General features: G+C 42.6%; 1 protein-coding gene across 9 annotated transcripts in view; it reads right to left on the bottom strand.

Moving 5' to 3' along the window:
• Positions 1-13930, bottom strand: part of FAT3 (FAT atypical cadherin 3) — a 413096-nt gene that overhangs the window by 335432 nt on the left and 63734 nt on the right. The window contains exon 1 of one of the 9 annotated variants that reach the window (XM_062639305.1): positions 8058-9106. The exons of 7 other annotated variants lie outside the window; for them this stretch is intronic. The gene's annotated coding sequence lies outside the window, so the exon portion shown is untranslated. Of the gene's footprint in view, positions 1-7608; positions 7707-8057; positions 9107-13930 lie in introns of those variants that run through there. One more of the 9 variants, XM_062639306.1, reaches the window with a different exon arrangement.

Here is a 13930-nt window from a genome sequence, read left to right as displayed (position 1 = left end):
TTGTACTCAGGCACAGTCACTTCGAGCACAGCTTGGTGATCACTTTACAGCCAAATAAGCCACCATGGCCACCAGCTGTCCTGGGCTTATCCCCCCCCCCGATCCTTTCCCTCCTTTCCCCTCCTTTTTGGAGTATATTTTGTTGATTTTGTTCTCGCTGTGGATTGAGCTACCCTATTGCAAATATGCCTGTGAACAAAAGGGAGGGAGGAAGATGGGAACGGGCGCCTGGGCAGGCAGGAGGGATCCTTTTCATGTCCATGGCAGATCAAACTGTTTGTCAAACAACAGCCGGAGTTGAGGCAACCAAGATGGTGTGTAAAGAGCAGAAAGTACCTTCGAGAAACATACTGAGCACTATCAAAATACCCAAGTCTTAAATAGACACATGAAGTATTTTTAAATGCTTTCACACCCATAACAAATTTTGTTTACTGCCCAGCATTTAAACAGCTTTTTCTTTACTATTGTAAGATTGTTCCCAAACAGTGTGAATTTGATGTTGCAATGAACCACTTCAACTCCTATTTACAACCCATTCAGGGACATAATTCTACAAATAGCATGTAGGATTTCCACACTTTATGAAATAAAACCTGTTCTTGGCTCAAAAGAAGTTGTGCAAATTAGCTGACAGAAATCACTTCCTTTTGTTTTTCCTCTTTGATATAGGAAATTAAAAGGAAAAAGAGAATCGCTAACCAGGTAGTATGAAAAATGTTATTAAAACCATTAGAACCACCAAGCATTGTTAATGCCCCTCTCGTAATTATATGCAAAACACTCAGTATCCAAGGAAACAGCGTAGTAATGAAGTTGGAAACTACTGTATAAATGCACCTTCCAAATCACCACCAAGAATGTCTATTCCAGAGGGGCTGGCCAGTTTATTAGTGTGTGACACCCTGATCGCTTAGACATGCTACAGCTTAAAAACAAAAAGCTAACAAGCTACTTTTGCATAAAGGACCCTTTTGTCTCCCGCATATGAACAGCCCCTTCTTAGCATCCAGTTACAGAGCTCCTCTGCAGTTACGGATTTCACTAAGCCCATATTCAGCTTCCTGAGAGTTGTTCAGAAATGTGTAATGATGGGCACTAATTAAACTGCATAACCAGCAACAAATGAAGCAAGAGATGCAGCCCTTTGCTCCAACTTCTCAGCAGACTGAAATGTGCAACAGGGGAAATGCTGAAGCTCCACTCTTCCCCGGAGCCCATTGGTCTGAAATCCATTTCATTAGCATCAAGCACTAACGCAAACTGACTTATGCCCACATTATTCAAATTAATTTAAAAATGAATGCCTGTGCTCCACTATCAACAGCTCATTCTCAGGGACATTTCCCAAGAAGACAGGCAGGTCTACAGCAAGGAGGCCAGCGCAAAATTAACTCCTGCTTTTTGGTGTTAGCATGTAGATAATCATGCCAAATCCCCAGCTTTTAGTCTCAATTTCAACAAGCATTCATTTATTCTCCTCGTTTCTGTGGCAGCTTATTCCACCCAACAGTCACTGAGTACAAAGCTGTTCCAGCAGGTTCAACCACCCCATCACTTTGTGGATAAACTTTGGTATTCCTCCCTTCCAGCACACGTGATAGCTTCATAAGAGCACATACCTCAACATCCCTGCTTCTTCCGTTGGATGCCCCTGTAATCTTTCTCTGTGACCTTTACATTCCCTTTGGCTCATTCTTTTCCATGACTGTAACACTTTATATAAAAGCATATAGCCTAAGCTACACAGAGAATTTCCAGTGTGGCCTCAGGCAGAGACAGCCAAGTGCTAGAATAACCTGGCTGCCAGCCCCTGCCCACCAGCACATGCACAGTACATGCAGTACTTGGTCACTTTTTGGGGTGTTTTCATGCACTGTGCTGAGTTGGTACAAAAGGCTCCATCGCCTTTGTGCCACCTCTTCTTTTGTGCCTTGTCTCTTCGGTTTTCCTAAACTTTACTCCTTTCCTGCTGTAACCCTCACTGCCTCTTTATTCAGACACAAAGGCAACTTGTCTGCCCTTCCTTTCTCATTCCATCTGCATACTGCTTTGAGGGTCTTGCATCATTGAAACAACATTGACATCTTCAGTAAATTCTGTCTCTTTTCTTACACCTCCCCTCTTCCAGACTGGGGTTAATCCTCATTTCTCACCAGCACACAAATAGCTTCATCTCATGAAACACCTCTCTGCTTTGTCTGATGCTTTCTCCTCTCAAGCTCTGAAGCTCACTTTCACACAGCACAATAACTGATCTTGCCCAATTAACCTTTTTGGCTGGCTCCTATACCTAAGACATTTTCTTGAAAGGCTGTAGAAATTAGAGCCATTGCTTTCTCTCACTACTGCTTTTTCCTCTCTCTTTGTCAATATATCCCAGTTGTACAGCATGCCCTAATGGAAACCTACGCATTGTATCCGTGTATCTGCAAACCTGCTTATAGTACCATAATTATCTGATGCTTCCCTGCATCCCCCTCTAGACTGCTTTCTTTAAACCCCCTCTATAATTACATAAATGAGTTACCAGACTGGGTAAACCTTTGTTTTCTAAAGGCATTGTCTGGTACTCTTGTTCTTGAAAGAACTGTGCACTTGAGGCAGTTAAGCAAGCGAACTTTCCCATTCCCACTCCATTTAACTGTACTGCCAGCTAGTTCACTTCACCAGCACTGTTTTTTTATTATTGCCTATGACCAACAGTGACCACATCAGTAATCTCCAGCATATCGATCCTCTCTCAAAAGCCACATCAGAGACGGAATTACTGGAAACACTACCCCAACGAAGTTAAAAGCACAGCAATTTTCAAAAGCTGTTAGCACTGTAAGAGCTGGCGCACCTTAGTCAGGGACTTTCCTCTTAACACAGAATGATACTTAAAAGTTGATTCCAACCAAAGCTGGATAACTGAGAAAACTCAACTCTACAAGGGTAAGAGGACATTTCAGTAACCTCCCAACATGCTGCTGCTTATACAGACTCACCAAGAACTCACCAGCAAGGAAACATTGAGGGGATCTGAACTAATTCAGCCTCTAAAAGGCAAACTCTGGATTGTAAAACTGCAGATATTAACTGCCTCCACAAAGTCCATCTCCAAAAGTAGCTCTCCAGCCAAGCCACCAGTGGCCTCATTTCCAAGGCACCTACAACTCCATTCAACGGGAATGTCATTGTTCACTACCATGGGAAAGTTGAGCTCACCACCTCTCTCTGTTTTAGCTTATTTACTGTGGCTCATGCTTATCTGCCTCACATGAACGTCGTGAAGTTTAATTAGTTTGGGTCTGTGAAACACACCGAGATCCCCCAGAAAAGCTGTATATGCATTCACAGTGGGACCCCTGCAAGATAATTTCCTTGGCATTCCCAGAGTAACCAGCACAAGCAGCCAACAGACAACTCCAAAGACAAAGTCCTTGAAGCACTAAGCTGCCTGCAATCCTGACCTGTATCTGGAGGATCAAAAATTTCAGGGGCATCACGTTGCTGCAACAGATGCTGGAACTGATGTGGGTGTTAACAGCGGTGTTACAGAAAAGTGCTGGCAAAAACATTCTCATCAGCATCCTTCAGCAAAAATAAAGGAAGTCAAATAAAAGCCCACCTTAAAATGGAAATAATGGGGGGAGGAATGGAAATCAACAACACTAACATGAACAACGTATGGGTTTTTCAAATATCCCAAACAGCTTAAAAGTTGCCCAGACTTCTGTATTCATTAATTGCTCGGGACACAGATTTATTTATTTATGGAAAAGAATTCCCAGCTCTGAGGCTTTCCAAAGAACCCTCCCCAGTTCTGCATGGCTATCTCAGCCAACCCACCCTGCAGTTTCTTATTCTGATGCTAATGCAGTTCAAACAACCCAACCCTGCATTTTTATCTGTGCAATAAGCCTATCTCTAGGTCACTTTGTGGTGTCAGTTTAAATCACAACATTCCCATACAGAAAAATCTGATCATTTCATTTACTTCTGGAGACAGAAGAGGGAGAAGAAAAAAAGTTCATGATAAATTTTTTTTTTTTTTGTTGGTGGTGCCTAATTCAAGCCCCACTTAAACCAGCATTCATTTAAACAGCAGTTAAACTATGAGGAACCAGACATTTTAATTAAGACTTGCAAAGCTACCTTCTAGACAGTTACCCTGAAAATACCTGACCGTGCATAGGCATATCATAATTGCATACATGATTCGGTCTTATCTGAAGTCTGCTGGAATAAAGGACAAGATCCCATTGATCTTTGTGGGCTTCAGATCTCTCCCTTTTGTAAAATAAGCCTGGATTCTGCAACTTCAGCTTCCACGAGCATCCTCACAGGGATATTCACAGGGCTTCTCACAAGAGAGAAAACCCATGAAGTCGAAGCCATCCATGAAAGGTACTGGATTTATTCCAGATGTGGAACTGCTTTTAATTAATTTGGAAGCACTTGAAGTATTCTCTCATTAAATATGCTTTGCATTTCACACATGTACATAAGAGAGTAAGAAAACCTAAAATTGAAGCCAAAATCATAACGTCTTATTAAAAAGACTCTGACACCACTTTCAGCTCACATGAAGACAGGAGTTAGGGCACTGCCGTAACACACTTACACCAACAGCCAAAGCACATCGTTCCTGTGCTGCTCACCCACAGGAAACCTCACCTTGACCTGGAGGACTCCCACCTACACTCTGCCTTTTGTTTCTGCAGAGGATACTTCCCAGTGTGCACATTCCCATCACTCAGGACAATACTTCAAGTTCTACAGAAGGATGAAACAATTTACAGTAAATCTATGTGGCAAATCATAATTATCTGTAAAAGTTTTATGTATCATAGAATTATAGAATGGTTTGGGATGGAAAGGACCTGAAGATCATGCAGTTCCAGCCCCGCTGCCATGGGCAAGGACACCTCACACTAGACCATGTTGCTAAAGGCTCTGTTCTATCTGGCCTTGAACACCGCCAGGGCTGGAGCACTTACTCTGGGCAACCCATTCCAGCGCCTCACCACCCTTACAGTAAAGAACTTCCTCCTTGTATCCAATCTAAACTTCCCCCGTTTAAGCTTAAACCCACTGCCCCTTGTCCTATCACTACAGTCCCTAATGAAGAGTCCCTCTCCAGTATCCCTATAGGCCCCCTTCAGATACTGGAAGGCTGCTATAAGGTCTCCATGCAGCCTTCTCTTCTCCAAAGAAGATTTAAGTAGCCAAGAAGGGAAAAAAAGATACTTTCTTTAATTTCTGAGGTCTTGAGCCAGTGCCTACCAGCCACCTCTCACCATTAACTCCAATTAAAGCAATCTGTGAGCATACCACTGTGATCTACAGATGTTGAAAGCAAACAAAAAACGAGCAGCCTCCTGCTTTTGTCAAGTCCTCAGCAAAAAGTTCCTCTACAGAGACACAAGAGTGAATTTGGATGCCTTCAACAAGGCTGGGCTCACTACCACCCAAGAGGGAGGCTGTACAGGTCCACACACACAAAACAACAGACAAAGCACAGACACGTTTCTGCTATATCCAAACTCACAAGGGAGCACCATTCACCCCAGAAGCGAGGTGTTCCTTGAGGACAAGCGCTTGTATCAGCCCATGCTACACCCCACACGAGCACCGCTGGATGCTCCCAGCACGCAGAGGATGCGGGACAGGCTGGCTGTTTTCACACATACCACAAACCCATACATAGACATCGTTTCATGTGGTGCTCTGTGGTGACAGACATTAACATAGCGCAGCTCTTGTCTCCCCTCTAGCGGCTGACCCACCATAACGGCTCACGTCTTCTGCTGCCGCTGCCAACGGCACCAAGGGCTGGAGCGTGTCCGGTGGCAAAGCCGCCACCAGCTGAGCTCCTCATCTCCTGAGCCTGGGCTCGGTGCCATGGCCAGGCAGGGATGCTGCTGCACATGGGAAAGCCACAAGGCAGCAATGTGCACATCTGGGCAGAAGTGCTGCTCTTCTGCTTCCACGGGAGAGCAAGACTCCGGGTTCTGAGATGAGGTAGGCAGAATCACCTCTTAGGATGAAGAACCACAGCTAAGTTCAGTACACAACAGTATTTTTTGATTAGTATTTCTCTGAAACCCAAAAGGAACAGGTATTTGGTGACTATGAAACACTCAAACTTTCTTGCCCAAAGACCAAGTTTTGTACAGGACAACAATGGTTTTGCCACCAAGGGTCAAAATTAATTCTAATGATCACCACACAAGTCATTCTCTCAAGCATCTCTAACCAGTTTTACCAAGTGCTACCAAACTACGTGATGCCCTCCTGTTCAAAACCAGCATATAAACATTAAGAAAACCCACCCAAACTTCACATTTCTGTACAAGTCATCTTTTTTTCTCCCCCCCATAAAACAACAAGCAGGAACATTCCAGTTGCTTTCCTTTGGTTGCCAGTGCTAAAATATGCTAACAGCATTAAGGCAAGGGACGACTTGCAGAGCTCACAATCTGTATTCAGTATAATTAGCAGATGCCAATTTAACTTATTACTGCTTCTTCCTTTCTATAGTATAGAAAGGATGTCAATGAAAACCTGTTATCTAAATAACTGTTTTCTCAGTGCTGATATAAAGCAACAATCATGGGAAAATAGAGTCACAGAGCATGTGTTAGGAAATAATCTGATTTTGAAATGACATTATAAACAGCTACAGTAAAGAAAGAAATTAATGCCTGCAGACAGGACTTTCTTCCTTCACACTTTGCATTTTTAGACTGTTTTTAAACTAATTATGTATTTGGTGCCATTCCTACTTATTCAAATAAGCAATGCAACATTCAAGGTAAAGCAGTATTATTAGACATGAGGTTGCTCAACTGTCTCAGCCACTGATCATTTCAAAGAATGAGAAATGAACACCCTGAAGATGCATTTTCTATGCAGAGAACTAACAGCGAAGAAGTAAGAACACAAATACCTGAGAAAGAAACCAAAGCTAGCCCTAAAAACTCAGTCTCCAAATAACAGGACCATGTCACAGCTAAGGGGACAGTCACAGAGTGCACTTCTGCTTGCAAAGCTGAAACACATTTTATAAAACAAAGCCCACTTGAACTAAGAGGCTGCTGAAAGATGCGTCCAGCACACACACACAAATAATCAGTGCACACCAAGGTTGTGGATTAAACAGGTTTCTAATGCATAAATGCCATAATGATCCAGTCCAGACATCATTTGCTGCTATTTCTGCTTGGTGAAGACACCTTCCCACTAACATTTCTGCATATTACAATGCAGTGCAATAGAAAAATCGCTTTCATAAACTATCTTCTGACTCTCAGGGCTAAGTTGAAAAGCCTTGTAAGGATATGCTTCTCTACAGCTTTAATCAATTTCAGCCATAACTTCATTACTTATGCCTAACGGACAGTGTAAACTTCACCCTTCCCGAGAACTAAGGGAAAAAATAACATCTCATACTCTCCCACAAGCAGTGCATGTAAAGCACAAAACAGAACCGCTGCACACATACCCCCCAGTTAAATCGGTCTCTGTGGAAACTAATAACTTTCCACAGTATGCACTGTAATCCAAGTAATAATTTTAAACAGGCATAAGCTGCAGTGTGCTGAACTAAGGCATTCTTACCTTGCAAAGAGTGTTTGAAGACGTTTAGTTACAGTAAATGAGGAGAACGTGAATGTTGCCAAGTATTTCCCATGTAAAGGGGCTATGCTCTACCCCACACATGCGCACGCACACACAGACTGGGTGCGTGTGCTGCTGAGGTAGAGAAAGAGCACCAGGAAAGATAAGCAGCAGCGATAATGCCCCGGCTTTATGTCTCAATCAGGAGCGAGGAAAGCTGGAGGAAACATTTGCGATGAAAAGGGGAAAAATTCCAAGAAACAAGATGGTTTTTTCCCTCCTCTGATGCAAACAGCTTTTGCTTGGGTGACCGATAATACCTTAACACAAAAATCTTCATAACCCACCTTCCTCCTGAGCCAGTCAGTTGCACATGTCAAATGACACTGCACAAACAATGCACAAAGACTTTAACAAGGAATCTATAGAACGGAAAAAGAATCCCTTACCTTTTAGTCAGAGTAAGTGACAGATAACAGGCATGAGAAACTCAGTTGGCACAGTTGCTGTACATATTTCTCTGCGGACTTGTCTTTAGTGGTCCCAAAAGCACTGAACAGAAAAAAACTCCAGCCTGCCCGCTTCATTCTTCAGCAACAGAGATACATGCTGTCACGGTAACGCGGAATAGCAAAAGGAACTACAGATCTTAGACTTTTTAAAGTCTTTGTGCTTATAGGGAAGAAAGAGAGGGAGTGGGGAAAAGAAGGCACAAACACTTTTTTTCTAAGAGAAATCTGGTCTTGGCTGTGGTTGTAACCATAGCACAGAATCATGCAGTTTGAATTTCCCTGTTTGCAAGCTCCTTGGGAAAAAATACATATATAAAAATGTTAACAGTCTTTAGGGGACAAAAAAAATCAAATGCATGGATGGGGGGAAGGGAGAGGAGGAGGGTACTGCTCCTATGTGACATACATATGGAATGAGCATTAGAACAATGCTGACAGGACAGCTAAGCAACTGCACTCTGGGGCAGCAGTTTTCAAAGCAGAGCTTTTGCAGCTTTGCAGAAAGGAGAAGAAAACAATAAAAAAAAAAAAAAGAAAACGCTCTACAAAGGGGGGGGGGGGGGGGGGAGACAAAAAAAGGGAAAGAAAAATAAGCGAGAAGAAAGGAGCTGTTAAAGCAAGAAGAGCTACCAGACTAAAAACAGAAACGAGTTGCCTGATTTCTGAAAGGGGGGGCGGGTGGGAAACGCCGCGACTGCTTTCCAGCGATGCAAGCCGAAGCCTTGATGTCTAGTGCACTTACATTTTATGCGGCGCACAGTGGGTCCCCTCCTCCCTGCCTGCCTCCCCTCCTTCCTTCCCTCCCTCCGCCCTCCCTGCCTAGGAAGCTCTCCCCTCCCAGGGGACAAGAATTCCAGTGGACCCAATTAACACCGTACTTTGCTGGCTCCTTGGTATGATCGATATTAAATAAGCAGAGTTTTAGCAGCAGTGAAAAATAAAGCAGCCATGTAATGTGTAGCTGATGGAGACGGCGGGTTTTTTTCTCCCTACTCCCCCAGTCTCCAAATGATCCAACACAGAGGAGAAAAAAATACATTAAAAGGCACGTTGCAGCACCAGTGATACAAGCTGCATCAGATTATTTGTTAAGAACTTGATGGAAGCCCAGCATCAGCTGCTCATTTCACTAGCCTGGGCAGTACTTTATTAAAGTGGATTTACAAATCAATGGAAGGAATCCAAAGGTTCACAAACAGGCTCTTTCATCAGGTCCGATGCCTGACCGTACAGGAAGTTTGCTGAAGGGGTCTGGGGGCTGTTTCACCAGCACACTTGTTTTCAGTGGCCTTCCAACAACATGACTTGCTTGGTTTGATGAAAGAAATGCAGTAAGAGGTTCACTGCTTTAAGGGAACGCAGCCCTAGTGTGTTTACTGCTTCACTCCCACAGCACGTGCGACAGGGCATCCTACAAATTGCAAATTATTTTAATTTGAAGGGGGAGGTGGCTGGGAGGCAGTAACCTTCTTTGGTCCTGTTTTCCATGATCTATCAATCACAGATTGCCATGTAAAAACAATCTACTACGGCCTCTCTCTATAGAGGAAAAGCAATTACTAGCATTAACTCTTGCTGTTGCAAATTAATGCAGTGCAGTCCACAACTGATAGAGTCTGCCTGCAAGCCATTAATCTAAGAATAAATGGGTGGTTTGCTTAAATCCAACTGGTCTGAAATTCTCAGGTTAAGAGCTCCCCTTCTCCTTTCCATATTTCTATCTGTGTTTGTGAAACTCAATAGAAAGAAAAGAAAGCCATATTTATTTGCTATAATTCCAAGTAAAATAATAGTATAATAATAGTATAATTCCAAGCTAACAACATCCATTGGTGAACCTGCCTACAAATACAGGATTTCACCAACAGTACCTGCTTTTCCTTTTTTGTTTCTGGGGTGGCCATAATCTTCAAACCAGACCAAATAAATAGCACTGTGCAATATCCCTGATTGAACAGCTGGGTTGACCGGTGACTTGAATTAGTCTTGTTAAATTAATGGGAGACATCATTTCCATACAAATAAGATCAATTCAAAGTACTTGTAAAACCATACTACCAAAGTGAGTGGAGTGTTACGCAAAAAAGCCTCCAATTAAATAATACTAAGGTCATGGCTCTCCCTCTAGCTGAGGGAGGAAAAACCTCAACAGCAGGACAAAATACTACTAGTTAGTGACTAGTAGTCACTTTATGATGCCTAGTAACACCCTTCATAGTTAGATAAATATGGAGTATGCAGAAGTCCCAAGCAGTGGTCTACCATCCCAACAGGTATCACGAACCAAAGGCTCATTTACATGGGAAGACCCAAAAAAGCACAAGTGTGTTGCCTGTGCACATGAAATCCATGTTTCTTGAGCTACAGTAATTCCAGGCTTTTGTACTCGGGATAAAAATGCTGCACTTTACATGTATTCACTTCACAAATATAATCTAGCTGACGTGGTTTTGGCGCAAGAAGGGTCATTGAAGCAGTATCCCTGAGAAACAGCAGTAAGCAGGGCAACGCTGGGTTGCAATTTGAACAAGAGGAAAACACAAAAACATTCATAGGACATCACAGAAAACAATGCAGATCTTTACACTTCATACTCACTACTGACCTAGCACCGCATACTGGATTTGAAATGAGATACAGAGATTGCTGATAATAACAACTGGATGGCCCAGAGTCTGCAAAATGGCATCCCCCTTTCAGCCCCCTACTCTTACTTAGAGGCCAACGTCAGCTGGTTAAAGTGTCCCTGAAAGTGGCCTCAGCCTTGTATAGAACACTTCTCTTTGCAAGGGGATCAAAGCACTTGGCAAGTTCTTTGGGATCCCATCTGAGTGAAAGAACACATACATTCCATCTGCTACAGAAAATGTGCCCACATTCCATGAACGCATGAAACATGAAGCCAAGCTTCAGCCAGGATAGCTGAGGAAAGTCTTGAAAAAAAGGGAAACACCCTCAAAAGGCACCAGGCAATGGCCCTCTTTCCCACAGTTACAGTCAGGAACTGTTGATGACTTCAAGGTCCATCTGACAAAAGGCAGGGGAAACTCACTCTAGAAATCAAATTATTTACACAGAAAAACACTGCAAGAAGGACTGCAGTGATCCACTGATTATACACAGGCTGAAAAGGTCCAGTGGGTAGCTGCATTTTGGGAAAGGTTGAGGTCTACAGCTGCAGAGGGGATCGTAAGTACTCTTGGAACCCATAAATGATTCACCAGTCGATCTGCCACCTCAACACTCCTAGGCACTAGGAAAGTCTTTATTATCCCCATTTTAGGGATGATGATTTGAACACTGAAAGCCTAAACTGCCTCCCCAAGGAGATGCAAGAAGTGCTGGAGAATAGCAGGGAACTGATTCCAGGCTTTTCAAGTCCCCTTAATGCAAAGAGTGTTCTTGTTTCAAACACAAGCAACTGAATTTGACATATTTTGAAAGTCAAACTATTTGTTCCTAAAAAAAAAAAAAAAAGTATCAGCATCATTCTAGTCAACTCTTAAGCATGAATCAAAGCACAGTTCACAGCATTTAAGGAGCTCCTGTGCTGCCTAAGAAATGCCCTCACGTGTATACGCTGACAAGTTTTATTCCAAACAAAATCTCATCCTTCACATTATTTTACTGGAAAATAATCTCAGTATCACTCCACAATTAGAATCACAGCCCCAGTTTGGCAAGACATTTCAAGCCAGTGGGGAACTGCATGGAAGGACACCTCATATGTGCAAAGAAAAATGCATAGAAAACATTTCTCAAAATAAGCAAGCATGCCAGAATCAGACCAAATTGTTGATTAACATCTAATTAAATGCATAAATCTTTGCGTGCCATAGTGATAGTCCTAGTCCCTAGCTGCCAACAGAACACACCCAGAGGGATATGTTGTTGCCATGACTTGGGCAAGAGGTTCCTTCCATTCACAAACACCCTGGTGAGCTGCCTGAAGTCCTGCTCTCCCACAACAGCCCTTAGACACCCTACCCCATGCAACGGCCCTCAGAGATCAGCATCATCCAATTCATGGGCCCACCAGTGCATACCCAAAATGTAATCCACAGACCAGCACATTTTTAGCCTAACATAATTTGGAGGAAGTACATGTGCTTGCATCGTTCTCAGAATTTGCTTTATTCACATGAAAGCCAACTGTATGGAAGCTGTAAAGAGTAATGAACAAAAGTCCAGGCTGGAAAGAAGTATCAAAGTAAAGAGCTGCTACCAAAAGAGAAAGAAATCAGTATTTGCTGCTTGAAGGCAGACTAATGACTGCTAACAGGGCAGAACCGTATGATCCAGAGGAAATACTATGAAGATTTTCTTGTTTCTCCTTCAAAAACTATATGAGGAATTGTCAGTATCTGCAACACTCTTTGTAGAACTACAATCTATCTGTGTACTCCCCAAGAACCTATGACCGAAATTGCAAACATGAGAGATTAGCTATGTAAAGATACATGGTTTAACACAATTTGAAACAGCGAATCCACTTTATTACAGGCATCATCAACTCTGTTCATTACCTAAACCTCCTGATTCAACTGTTCTCAAAGACTACAGCCTTTGGCACTATTTAAAATTGCTTACATTTTCCTTCTAATATAGTCATTCTGATTATTAAAAGGCAAATAATTTGGCAGGTTTTTTTCTCTCTTCATTTATATTTGGTTTCATATAGTGCAATAAACACTAGAAATTACAAAATAAAAACATCTAATTAAACAAAACCTGGCTTCAAGACATCAATACTTAGAAATAAGGGTGAACACATGGTGATGTGGTCTTTGCTCAAGAATGTGAAAAAATGTTTGTGGATATTTCAAACATTTACCAAATGAAGGGGATGTATATGAGGTTGCAGAGCTCTGGATTACACACACTTCCAAGAGCTGATGATTCATGTTACTTTACATCAGTAGGGTTCACTTTGTTCTTTTTAATTTGTAATTACATTTTAGTAGCAAAATAAACAGAAAGAACACATGAAGCCAGAAACAAAAACTAAAATAGGATAAAGGAAAAACAACCTTTTAAGGCACTTAACATCAGAGAAGGTTAGTCAGCCAATTACAATTTACAACTGCACAATAAACCATGGTGAGGTTCAGCTGACTAATGCCCTGCACCATTATGTAGCGAGTACCAAAGATAAAAGGCCAATTTCCTATTTGAAAATGGGGTTTCAGTAAATGTGCATCCACCAGTCTGTGGGGCTGGGTGATTACCTCCATGGCAGCATCCATCACAGAGGCCCAGCAAACCTAAACAGAGCCATGGTACCCACTCCATCCACTTCCACGCCCAAGCTTTCAGGAGGTGTCCGTACCCCCCCAGCTAGGCACAAAGGCCTGACTGTACTCTGTGCAGAAACAGCCATGCTCCAAAGGCAGTCCTGAGCCAGCTGAACTGGGATTTGGGACATCTTGTTTCAACCCTCATGCTGCCAACACACTCTCCAAAGGTGAGATATGCAGAAAGGGCTTTTGTAGGTTGAAAACATGTCTGGAACAATTTTGCACCCACAAAACGTACAGCCCAGCAAGCACATTATGTCCCTCCAGCCACCAGCACCCATATATTGTTCCTGAAGCTTTCCTCCAGTCCTGACATCTTTTGGGGGTGCCTGATATTCACTCCACAAAGGCACTTTATTTCAACTGACCAAGCAGTCTTGCTCGATCTAATTTGCACATCTTTAAGCAATTTAGTCAGTGGGTACAAACCATACTCTCCTGAGAGAGGTACTGCAAAATAACATAGAGCACAGATTTCAAGAGCAATAGCTATTTCTCAGCATTCCCACCAGA

This window comes from Pezoporus occidentalis, unplaced genomic scaffold (assembly GCF_034315485.1).
Source record: "Pezoporus occidentalis ecotype Australia unplaced genomic scaffold, CSIRO_AGI_Poc_V1 ctg6, whole genome shotgun sequence".
NCBI lineage: Eukaryota > Metazoa > Chordata > Aves > Psittaciformes > Psittacidae > Pezoporus > Pezoporus occidentalis.
This window is presented reverse-complemented; position numbering and strand designations above follow the sequence as displayed.